Source organism: Phalacrocorax aristotelis, chromosome 4, assembly GCF_949628215.1.
Source record: "Phalacrocorax aristotelis chromosome 4, bGulAri2.1, whole genome shotgun sequence".
Lineage (NCBI taxonomy): Eukaryota > Metazoa > Chordata > Aves > Suliformes > Phalacrocoracidae > Phalacrocorax > Phalacrocorax aristotelis.
In genome coordinates, this window is record NC_134279.1 from 36,556,846 (window position 1) to 36,569,037 (window position 12,192).

General features: G+C 43.0%; 1 protein-coding gene and 1 long non-coding RNA gene across 3 annotated transcripts in view; one reads left to right on the forward strand and one right to left on the reverse strand.

Moving 5' to 3' along the window:
* LOC142056356 (uncharacterized) overlaps positions 1-12,192 on the reverse strand; it is a 161,097-nt gene that overhangs the window by 110,509 nt on the left and 38,396 nt on the right. The gene's annotated exons all lie outside the window — the stretch shown is intronic.
* GUCY1A1 (guanylate cyclase 1 soluble subunit alpha 1) overlaps positions 9,651-12,192 on the forward strand; it is a 32,490-nt gene continuing 29,948 nt past the window's right edge. The window contains exon 1 of the mRNA XM_075090994.1: positions 9,651-9,800. The gene's annotated coding sequence lies outside the window, so the exon portion shown is untranslated. The remainder of the gene's footprint in view (positions 9,801-12,192) is intronic.

A 12,192-nucleotide genomic window follows, 5' to 3' on the forward strand; every position in this document is an offset into this window, starting at 1 on the left:
GAAAATTAACTCTTTCTCAGCCAAAACCAGCATACCGAGGAGATCAGGAGGAGTGAAAAATAGTAGATCTGCAAAGCTGGTGGCTTCCCATTTGGAAAGGTTAGCATCCGGTTCATTGTGTGCAGCCTGCCCTTATCTCTTCTCCTACGCTTTCAGCAGCCCACTCTATCAGAATTGTAACTTTTTTAGGAAGTCCAGAATTATTTTCTTCTTTAGGCGAAAGGCATTCAACACATATGCATTTGTAGATTTTAATAAAATTACACTTTTATGGTTTAATAACATTTGTAGTTAAATTACATATTAAAAACTGAAAAATTAAAAATTAAATGACTGCCATGGTCACATTGCTGTTCTTACCTGCAGCTATTCAAATAGATGAACCACCACCTCCAGAACTTCTGAAGTGATTCTTCATTCTAAAGATTACTAAATAAAGTGTTTTTCTTAAAAGGATGACACGTAAACAATCTCTTTGAATCTTTCCTCCCTGGTCCTGAAACATTTTCCCTTATTTGGAATATGTGCTGGAAAGGTCTATTAATAGGTCTTTTGACTAAGAAATTAAACCAAAGGAGACCAGGACAGACAAGGATCATAACACTATCTTTAACTTCATCAACACTTTAACACTTTTTTTTTTTCCTTGGCTTTTGATTGTTGGTTTTGTGGTGTGTGTGTGTTTGTGTTTTTCCTAATAAGGAAGAATAACTAAATACAATTCTGAGGTTAGAAAGCATTTATAAAAAGACAAGCTTTCACATACCACCTACAAATTATACTAATTAAGCTACAAAGATATTTATGTAGTGCCTTGCTAACTGAAAAATCCGTAGCTTTGTAAATAACTTAGTCCATGGTGATGCTGCCTATGATAGCTGTACGGTGGGCTCCTTCCCTTAGGGGGAAGATCAGCTAGCTTCCCAGCCTCATTTACCTACCCAGACACCTAAACCCACTGTAACCAGAACAAACCCTTACAGAATACCCAATAGAAGGTATTTCCATCCTCCACATTTTCACTTTAAAAACAGGTTTTAAAGGGAAGATTTTTAAAATTCAGATTTGAGGCAAAGGATCTGTGGTTCTGTCACAAGACATGTCACAGGATGAATCTGGTGGCGACATCTGCGTGTGCAGGAGGAAAGCGAACACTGGTGCAGGTGTCTGTAAGACTATGTATGTGCTTTGCATTTTCCTGGTTGAAAATGTAGAGTACCTAATTTAAAAATATTACAAACATAATAAAATGTACTTTTCGCCTCACTTCCTGAATATTTTTCACCTAAGAAGCTCTCTCAAGAAAATTATGTTAAACCTAACGATACTAAATAAATACCAGGGGAAGTGATGAGGCTAACAACAGGTGCATATGATCTTTACTATTTGAGGAAGAATGCCTTTTAGTCTTCCTGGCTGAAGGATTTTTTTTTACTTTGGTTTTAAGGATGCATGATCCAGCTGTGCAAAACTCCTCTAACATAGAACTCTAACTTTCAGGACCTTTTTTGTATCAAACTAGTTATTATAGGACTGGCAATATCAAAACCCACTTTTGAAGCTTTTTAATTTCTCCCCATTAACTTTGTGAGCAGCAGCTTGGACAGTGCAAGCCTAGGCAGTGCAGGGACGTATTTTTACTACTGACTGTCTTGGGACAAGTGCAGTGGCACTTGGTGTAACCTAGCAGGGGAAATTTTCGTAGAACAGCTAATGTGTATGGAATTCAAAATTCAGAGGCAAAAGAATAAAATCACTCAAGTGATGCTGCTGTCATTGCTATTCACAGTTTCTTATTCTTCTTACCTATATTTTTATCTTTTGCCAGGTAGCTCTTCTTCCGGCTTTTCAGAACTTGGCTTCTTTTCTCTTTTACTTATTCTGGTTCTAGTCATTATATTAAGTCAATTTCAGATTTCCTTCTTTTGTTGTCTTATTATCATATTTAATTATTCAAAACTGAGAGCACTGACTGTTACTTTGTAGTGATTTTATACAAAGAATCTACTCATAGTCTTATTCCATGGAAAGGTCTACAGAACAAAAGGAGTGTCAGGCTCATTATAGGACAATGTGCACTGCAAAGAACTAACTCTTTGTGATGAATACAAGTGTGAGGTGAAGGGAAAATGACAAATGTTCATGCTGAACAAAAACCAGAAGGTTTCTGCCAAGATGTGGGACATATTAAAAATTAATTTAAGAAGTTTTAGAATGAGGGAAAGATACACATATACTCGGGTGGGGGGCGGGGGGAAACCAACATTTTGTTTTGTAGAAAATCAAAGCTTAATGTGCTTAATGTGTCAAATTCAGGTGATAATACACTTTCATCTGTAGTCAGTCTTGAAATAATTAGTACGTGGTTGTTCTTACACCATCAGTGCTCAGCTGACACAATGCATTGGCCTTCACAAAAATTATTGGAGCAACTTTTCCTGGTGTTATTTCATAGGAAATGCTCTGCTGCTGCCGCTGCAGAGAGGCAGGAGGCAGTTCCTTTGTCAGTTTTCTGTAAGCCACTCCATTTCTACCTCTCTACAATAAATGTGTTATTCCTTACCAGAAAAGGAAAATGAAAATGAAGAAGCAATGAAAGAAGAGGAAAGTTACCTGACAGTAGCCTGCACTATCGCTGGGAAGTAAAAGAGGAAAAAAAAGGGATGGAAGAATTGGAGGGGGGTGGGGAGTAGGGAAGTAAAAGGGAAAAAAGGAAAGATTTGACAGGCAGGAGGAGGAAAATTACAAGTAAATCCTTGAGAGTGCAGTTCCCATTTGTTTGAGTGCTCCCAGAGAAGAAAATAGGACCGCCTGCATGTGAGTAGTCTGCATGAGGTCGTGTGAGAGAGAGGTTCCTTCTTTGGTATTTTTCTATTTTTCTCAAAAATAATTACCTGGAAAAAGACTAAATTTTTTTTTTTTTCCTCCATACTAATTTTGAGCTAGGTTTCCATTTTCTGTCCATGATTTCTCTGACCAGATGAATTGAGGTTAATGAGGTCACTGTAACTCAGGATTTATTTGCATTTACTAAAATTAAACAACACAGTTTAATAGGGTGGAGAGGGGGTTTGCAGGCTTTTTCTGGTGAATTAGAAAGTCAACTCCAATCAATTCTTTGCAGCATGATGAGCCCAATCAAAATCTCCTGAATTCAGTAACAGCTGCTGAGGGCTAGATTCTGTTGATAATACCTTTGCTCTGTAAGTAGCCTGTTCATTTTAACTCCATGTGAACCAAGCTAACAGGTTTAAAACTAAAATGATCCAGGGACAAACACCAAAAAAAAAAAAAGAAACCCAACCTTGTTTACAGTAAAGTCAGTAGGCGTTTGCCATGGTAGGTAATTAGAATAAAAGCGAAACCTTTATCTACCCAACCCAGCATTTGCAAAATGGAGGTCAACCTAATTTTATTTGCAAACAATGCTCTTGCTTTCTCGGTGATGATGATTCAGTACTGTGTTCCATTTTCTTTTGACACAAAAGGATTTTGGGTATAAAGTCCCTTTAACTACTCATGATAGTTTCCCACAAAATGAAAAGTGGATCCAGATGTTTGCAAAACAGCATCCAGAAGAGAAGCTTCATTAATTCGCTCAAGAATGTTTTCATAAGCAATTATATCTATAGAAAATTGAGAGATTATGTGTATAGAAAGTTGGATCTTAGCATATATTTGTACTCTCGTACCATCCAAACATGTAAAAAATGACTGTAACCCATTGTACATGACACAATGGAAACAGAATCTCCTTAACAAAAAGTGAATGTGTAATTTTTATAATGATGTAATTATGCAACTTCATCGAATTTAGAACATCAGAGATTGAAATATTGAATGAGAACTACTGTTATGCACAAGAATACTTGCTCTTATTTTCAATAATGCTAAGACAGCAGATAAAATCAATGCCTCAGATGTGATCGCCAAATTGTGCACGGGTTTTTCTCATCTCACATCATTTTACCAGCTGAATTAAGCTGATATTCAGAGACTGTGAAGAAAGCCTGGCATTACAGCAGTGGACTACAGTACATAAACCAAATATTCCTCAAAACAGAGCAGTTTAGAAACACTGGCAGTATCAGCAAAAGGCTGTTAAATAGCAGGGAAATCAGTTTGGAATGGCTACATTGTCAGCACAAGTTTTTCATCACTGTCTAATATAGCGGTGTCTTTCCTAGCTGTAAGGAATGCATTGAATAGATGAATAATCTAGTACTTATTTATCAAGTTTCTTATATATCAAGAAATACCCAAACTTTTGTTAGACTTGAATTCCTGTACCTACAGGAATCAATTCACTAATCTGAAGATAACATGTGAAAAAGGCTAAAACTCATTGCAGCATAATGCACTTTCTGGTGTTTGCTCCCTGCACTCCTAATTCCCCGAGCTCTGCGCTCCCTTTGGGAACGCTCTGCAGCTGCTTTCCTGCCTGCCTAGGCTTCCTTTGAATGGAAGTCAAGGCATAATGGAAAAGAATGCATTTGCAAAGCTTGCCCAAGACAAAGTCAGGGTGTCGCCTGGGCACACACCTGGAGCAGGGAGCTGAAAAATGATTCCGGATCGCATGGCATAGGCATAGCCAATGTTTAGTAGAACGCATGACAAAGATTTCATAACAACTCGCTCAGGACAGGAAGAATGCCATAACAATTTAAATTAGAGGAGGATGCAAAGGGTTTGCAATTACCAAAGCTGGAACTCATATTTAAGTTGAGAGCTTCCTAAATACGTCTTCAGAAATGAAATAAATTTATCCTCTAGCCAAGTAGCACTGCACCCTTGTCTAAAAAGAGGCATTAGTATTGATCAGTACAAACAAGCGTTACACTCATCTTCCAAATGAAAATAAGAATGCTGGGCGAGAAAGCAAATCCAACGGGCAGGAAGATGTTTCCACAGGAAGTCTGACTACCTGTAACTCCCAATGAAGACGAAGGCTGAGAATCCTATTTATCTGTCGCTGCTGCTAGAACCTTCGTAATATTTCTGTGACTCTCCAGGGTAAATCACCATAAGAACTTCACAAAATTGTCTCTCAATACAAGATACAGACATGTTGTCAGAGGGCACGCAGTAAATCCAACCTGCCCTTCAGGAAACAGCAGTTTACCAAGAAAACTTGCAACAGCAACAAAAATGCTTTCGATCCTCAGAAACCTGGTGCTTCAGGACAGCTTGCTCGCATGTGTATGAAGTCTGTGAAAGAATGGGGCAACCTGTGCTTTTATTCATTCACTGAAACAAAACCCTTCTTCAAGGCAGGCTTGAAACCCTGCACAAAATTTTCTGTGGTGAAAATGTAGACATTACTCCTGATAAATACTCAGATCTGACTGACCAAAGCTGAGTAACAGTAAGAATATAACATGTAGCATTTGAAAAGGAGTCTTTCAGTGGAAAAGGGCAAAGGGAAAGCATTTTAACATTGGTGCCCTTTTGAAATGTGGTATATTTCGAAACAGCAGGACACATGTTCCTGAAGAAGGTATTTATGAGCCTTAAGGACAAGTAAGTTCTAACTGAGATGATTTAACGTTGTTCAGAAAAGGAAAAATTGAGCTAGATGTGGATAAACCACTGAAACCTCCTCTGAATTTGATATAATTTTAATAAGAAGTCCATCCAGTAGACGCCTTCAGGCACATCAGTGGTAGTATGTTTTCTAGTGTTTTCAACTCCCTATAGCAAGAAGTGGTGAAGCAATGAAAGAATACTAACCAGGTGGCAGAGGTATCCAAAGCCCACAGTTAATCTCAGTTCAGATATATTTTAGATGGTGCAAAATTAAATTGACTCTTCAGTTGTCAGCACACCTTTTGGCATTTAGGATGATCTTAGAATGCTCTTAAAAAGATACAGTGTATGATAAAATTTTTTTCAGGTTTTCAAATTCTTATCTGCCTTCAGGAAAAATTGTCATTTCTTGCTCTGTAAAACCTAATTTAATTACTAGTGCCGTGGATCAGGTGACTGTCACCTTTCTATGTCACATGCACCTCCTCTGCACTGGAATGAAAAGCTAATGTGTTCCTCATGTGAGTCGCCAATAAATGTCACTGAACGGCAATACTGAAAATGTATCATTATGGAGCGGAGTAGAAAACACAATTACAATCAAGAAACATGATGAAAAACACCAAAACCCAACCCAAAGCTACAAAGCCAAACATTATAGTTAAGGCAAGAATTAAGTTTGCCCATGCCTTGAAAAAAGACACATCGTAGCGTAGCCCCATCACTCCTGGGTTCAGGAGTCCACAAACTGGAGGTGAACAGAGCCAGGGAGTCCATGGGGACTCTGGTTGACCAGATTGGATTGAAAAGCTGAAAACCTAAATAAGCATAGCACTACAGCCAAATGGACCACTAGCTGAAGCGGAGCAGTGCAGAGTTGCAACAATGTTATTTCTAGTGTCAGTGATAAATGCAAATAATATCATTTGGGCTGCAATAATCATTATATGGCCTGCATTAGGAAAAGCACAGCCAGCGGGTGGAGGGAGGTAATGCTTCCCTTCTACTCAGCACTGGTGAAACACATCTGGGGTGTTGGGTCTGGGTCCGGGCTCCCCAGCACGAGAGTGACATGGACTTACGTAGCAAGTCCAGCAAAGGGCTGCTAAGGTGATGAAGGGACAGCGGCACCTGACGTATGAGGAGAGGTGGAGACAGCTGTGACTGTTCGGCCTAGAGAAGAGGAGGCTCAGGGAGATCTTATCCTCGTGTATGTATATCTGATGGGAGAGCAAAGAAGAGGGAGCTGGACTCTTCTCAGTGGCATCCTGTGCAAAGACAGGAGGCTGTGGGCACAAATTGAAATACAGGAAATTTCTGTAAACAGAGGAAAAAAACTTTATTTGCTGTAAGGGTTGTCAAATACTGCAACATGTTGCCTACAGAGGTTGTAGAGTTCTCATCCTTGGAGACACTAAAAACCTGACTGGACACTGCCCTGAACAACATGCCCTAGTTGACCCTGCTTTGAGCAGCAGGGTTGCACTAGCTGAAGTCCAGAGGGTCCTTCCAACCTCAGCCTTTCTGCTGTTCTGTGATCTGCCAGCGTCTCCGGTCCTACAGTGCTGGTGCCTGAAGCCGTCAAGGCTGAGGCATCAGCTGCTCAGCACCACAGCTCTGGGCTGCGGCTTTCTGTATTTTCAGAAATTTCAGCTGCCACGGGGGAGATGATAAATTTGAGAGGTGCTTCTTTGAAGACATCTGATTTTTGAGAGCTTGATTTAAAAACAGCAGATGCCAGTAAGTGGCAGTTTAGGAGTGCTAATTATGTGCTGAGTTATGATGCCCTTATATTTGATTATACATACATCCTAGCATCATTATATATAATATAATCTTTCTATTTTATTGGTCAAAAGGACACCTTTAATTTAAAGAAGAAACTGAAGAAAATGTAGCCACTTTTAAGTGTGGCATGTTTCTTGATGGAAGCACGGCATCTTTTTGGTATTTGTAGGATCTTATGGGAGAATTTTTTCTAATCTATTTTCGTTTAAAGAACTAACTTTTCAATGGCTACAGCAAAATGAATCCTGCCTTATGTTAATATTTCAATTAATATAATTTGAAATATTATTTTCTTTTTCCAAATACTTACTGCACAGGTCTTACGCATAATGTTTTCTTTGTTTTTTATCTGGTGCAAGTTTGCAAGTCCCTACCAGTATGCATATTGTGATTGATGGGATAGGGACGAACAGCAGATTTTCAAGAACTCTGTGAGACCTTTGGGTGCTGGTGATCCAGTTACTCACCGAATGTCCAAATTCACCTTTCTTGCCTAGCATTAATTTGTCGCACCGGGTACTGCAGGTTTACACTGCAGTGATCACCATATCTAAATTTGCACAGCGCATCCTGGAATAGGCGTTCTCCGTGCAACAGAAGCTCTTACTCCTTTTTGGTACAGAAACTTGATAATGGAATTAATTTACATCAGTTGCTCAGAAGCTGGTTCTGCTTGCCTTTTTTTTTTTTTTTTTTAACAGAAAAAGCTGGTTCCCTGAGGCAAGAAAAGTGGGACTGAACAGCAAGAGTTAGGGTAGTTGCAGGTGAGGGCAAACCTTAGCAAGACCACGCCTTGCCTTGAGACTGATCTTTGTTTCTGAAGGCAAGAGACTGCATCAATACATTATCTATTAATACAGTAATTCTATGAGGTACACAATGTCCTAGGCTATTTAGCACTCAATTAAGCTTCACAGTTGCCTGTCAATAACTTCAGAAATGGGCTTTGGCAGACTATTTTCAGCTGACTAACTGGTGGTTGAAGGAATTCATCAGCTCTTTAGCTGACAGGTTTCTCTTCTTTTAACACCACAGGGAGGGAAGCATGGTGTGAAGCAGATACATTTATTAAACCATTTTTTTTCAGTTCTGACAGTCAAGGAGGCAACAAAACATTCACCCTCTCTTGTGCAAAGCTGCTCGGTTCAAAACTACTTGGAGACATGCTGCTTTTGTTTTGGTTGATTTCAACTCTCTCTTCCACACTAGCTTGTTAAGCTGCAACAGTGAGCTACAAGAAGCGATACTCTCGCCGTGTGGGTACGGTGCTCCTCCAAACTCACCCTTCGGCTTACAACAGCTGTTTTTCTTAGTGAAAACTTCTGCTTGCTTCCTTGTGACTTGATAAGGCAACCAATCCTCCCGCGAGGTCAGTCACTGTTAATTCTCCAAGTCCAACAAAATTCTGGCCCTGGGCTTCCAAAAACCATCCAACGTTTCTACACTGAAAATACTATGAATACGCTATGGCTTTTGTCAGGATTTGAAAATTGGGCGGTTGCCGTTCTGTTTCAACGGTGACATGCAAGAATCAAGGGTATGATTTCAGACCTGGGCATCTTTATAAAGGGTGCTTGATGAATCTGTGTCCTAAATTGAGCTTGACTATCCAATATTCTGAGTCGTTTGAACGATTCTTCTTTTCTGTGCTTATTTGGGAAGGTATTGTAAGGGAAAGGTATATTCCTTTCTGTCACTGCTCAGCTATTAGTTGTAATATATTAGTTATAATGGTGGCACCCCAAAGCTACAGTAGAACTGTGTATGTTATAGATAGCAGAGAATATCGCTAGCAACAACTAAATCAAAGCCGTGGTAGAAAATGTGCAAATAAAGCGAATACGGCAGCACACGATTTCCACGCTGCCGAGTATTGGGAAGGATGCTTGCGCCGAGGGGCCGTGGGGACCCACAACGTCGTGCAGCCCCTGGCGACGCCGGTTCCTCCTCGCGCGGCAGCTGCGAACAGGCTCCGCGCGAACTGGCATTTCCCGACACCTAAACCCGCGCGGCGCCGCGCGACGACGGGGCGACACGCACCCCCGAGGGGGCGGCGTGTGGCGGGAGGGCGACACGTGCCCCTCCCGCAGCCCGCCTGAAGCCCCGCGCCTCCAGCCCAGGCCGCGCCGCGGGCGCTCGGCGGGGGGCGGCTGGCGGCGGCCTGGCCGGGCGGCGGAGCGGGGCGGCGCGGGGTGGCGCGGGGCGGCGCGGGGCGGCCGGGGACAGCGCGCCTCCCCCGCGCCCCCGCCGCACCCCCGGGCCCCCCCGCCGCCGCCGCCGCCGCCGCCGCCGCCGCCCGCCCCGGCCCTGATTGGCCCCGCAGGGAAGCCCCTCCCGCCGGTCCCCCGCCCGCCGCCCGCCCGGGCGGCCCCGCCGCCGCGCCGCGCCCGCTCCCCAAATACACCTTTGCGGCCGCGGGGAGCGGCAGCGGCGCCTGCCCAGAGCCCCTCCGCGGGGCTGCGCGGCCGCGGGGGCCCCGCGCCGTGGTGAGTGAGCCGCGCCCGGGGCGCGGAGCGGAGCGGAGCGCGGAGCGGAGCGCGGAGCGGAGCGGGGCGGGGCGGAGCGGAGCGGAGCGGGGCGGCGGGGACCCTGGACAGCGCTGGGCCGGGCCGGGGCGCCGGGCCGGGCCGGCGGGGAGCGGGGCGCGCGGGGCCGGGGCCGGGTCCCGGTCTCTCCCCCGGCCGTGCGGCGTTGGGCTGAGCCCCGGGGTCGGGCGGCGGAGGGGGGGGGGGGGCGAGCGGCGCGGGAAGCCCCCTCCCCTCGGCACCCCGAGCCCCGTTTGCACCGTGCCCCGAGCCAAATATGGTCCTGAGCGAAACATGCAGCGATTCGGGGCTGGAAGCGATGCGGGAGCGGGCTGAGGTGCTCCGCCGCGACGGGTACTCGGGCGGCCTTTGTGCGCTGTCAGGCTTTCTAAGAATTTGCTCGCTGCTCGCGCCCGTCAAGCTAATTAAACCCATTCTGACTAGTTTTACCGCATTGTACCTGGGTAAGGTTTCTTATCTGTTTTTCAGAGTAATTCGTATCATTGCACTTCAAGAATTAGGCACAAGCCCAATATTTCATCGCATTCTTGATTTTCTACTTCGTTTTTGCTTTTGTTATTCCAGTTATTTTTCTTCTAGGAAGAATAAATGAAAGCCCAAACTCTGTTGTATTCATTATGATTGACTGTTTACTTTTTCAGTCGATTTTCTTTGCTCCACTATTCTTTCTGGGTTTTTTTTTTTCAAGACTTGAGGCTTGTAATTCCTTTTGTGAGTGGACAGAGTTGTTCCTGTGGCTCAAGTTCAGCAACCATTACTAGCCTAGGCCTAGTAGCCCCTTTATAAAAATCATCTCTATGTACAAACATGAGACACTTGAAAAGTTTTTCTCTCGGATCTAAAGGAGTCCATTTATACACCTTATGTACTCTCTCAAGCTCCATCTAATGCTGCTCCTAAAATGGCTCTATTCTCAGAGCTGGTCGCTTATTGTGTGTACGTGGTGAGATGGCTTTCTGAGTTGGAATCAACAGGAAAAAAAGTCCTAGGCCAGGATGCAGTATTACTAAAATTGACTATTATGGTGAAGTGAGCTGTTTGTAATGCTGTATTTGGGCTATGCACCTTCAGTGGAGCACAGGTTACGCTGTGCTGCATACGGGTTGCTCTGAAGAGAAATGGTAAGACTTTTGGTAGTTGAAAGACTAGTAGGAGAAAGGAGATTTCTGTTCACTCAAATTTTCCATTGTGAAGTCTCAGAGTTCAGTTACAGAGAAACGTAACGGAGCAATTTTTCGTAACAAGTGGAGGAGTTTAATTATTTTGCTGTGAATAGAACAAAGTGTTTTACTTATTTGGAAATTTTCTACTCTTATAGTTTTTCCTAAGACAAAACTCCCAATGGAGCAACTCCCTTTTCTTGTAGTTACGATTAAGATGATTTGTTTCCAAACTACAGAAAGTAGGCGCAAGGAAGCGTACACTTTAAATGCCCTAAATGGGTCTGCTGCTTTTCTAGGGTTAGGAACAAAAGGTGGTGACAGCCCATGCTAGGAAGAGATTCCAGTAACAGGTTGTTTTACATAATTAATCAGAGAATTTAAGCGATTTAAGCAACCAGAGAATGCATGCAAGTATGTTACAAATGCAAGCATGGGAAGTTCTCTTTATTGCAGAGAAGTTTCTTGCTTGGATCGTGTTGCTCCAGGGCGCTACATATGGCCATACGTTCTGCAGCTCTGGTGACTATTCTCTTTGCTTTGCCAATAGCAGCAGCCTTACATGAACTAGGTGATTGTGAGGAAGCACGAGGAATACTGTAACAGTGATGGAAAAGACTTTACGCTCCACATTCTCAGAAGAGAAAAGCAACTGCTGAAATCCTGCTGATCTAAAGCAGGCAGGAAAAAGTAAGGAAGGAGAGAGACGGAAATCACATCTTGAGATCTCTTAGTTGTATGTTACGTAGCTTGCAGCTATTATGAGTCACGACAGTGCAAGATCATGAGGCAAACATCGGTCAAGAAAGTAAGGAATTTAGTTCTACAGTGGGTTTTTTACCCTTTTTTGACGTTATCAATAGAATGGCTCACCACCCCCTCTTCCACTGGTTCACTTGCTGAGTATTCACTTAAATCATTAGATTCATTTTTCAATGAAATGTTAAAAACGAGAAGTCAAGGTTAGTCTTTAATGCCATGTCCATAAAAGTAAGTACTTTTTGTACTTGTATAATCTTGTATATTTGTCTTATTGATTAATGCTTTCTCTAAAAAATCTGTCTTTAGCCATTCTATGACAGTCTGTTTCAAAACAGATCCCATAGTGAAATCAAGACGTAAGTAAGAGTTTATAATAAAATACAATACTCAAAGCATCAGTAGCAGTCAAA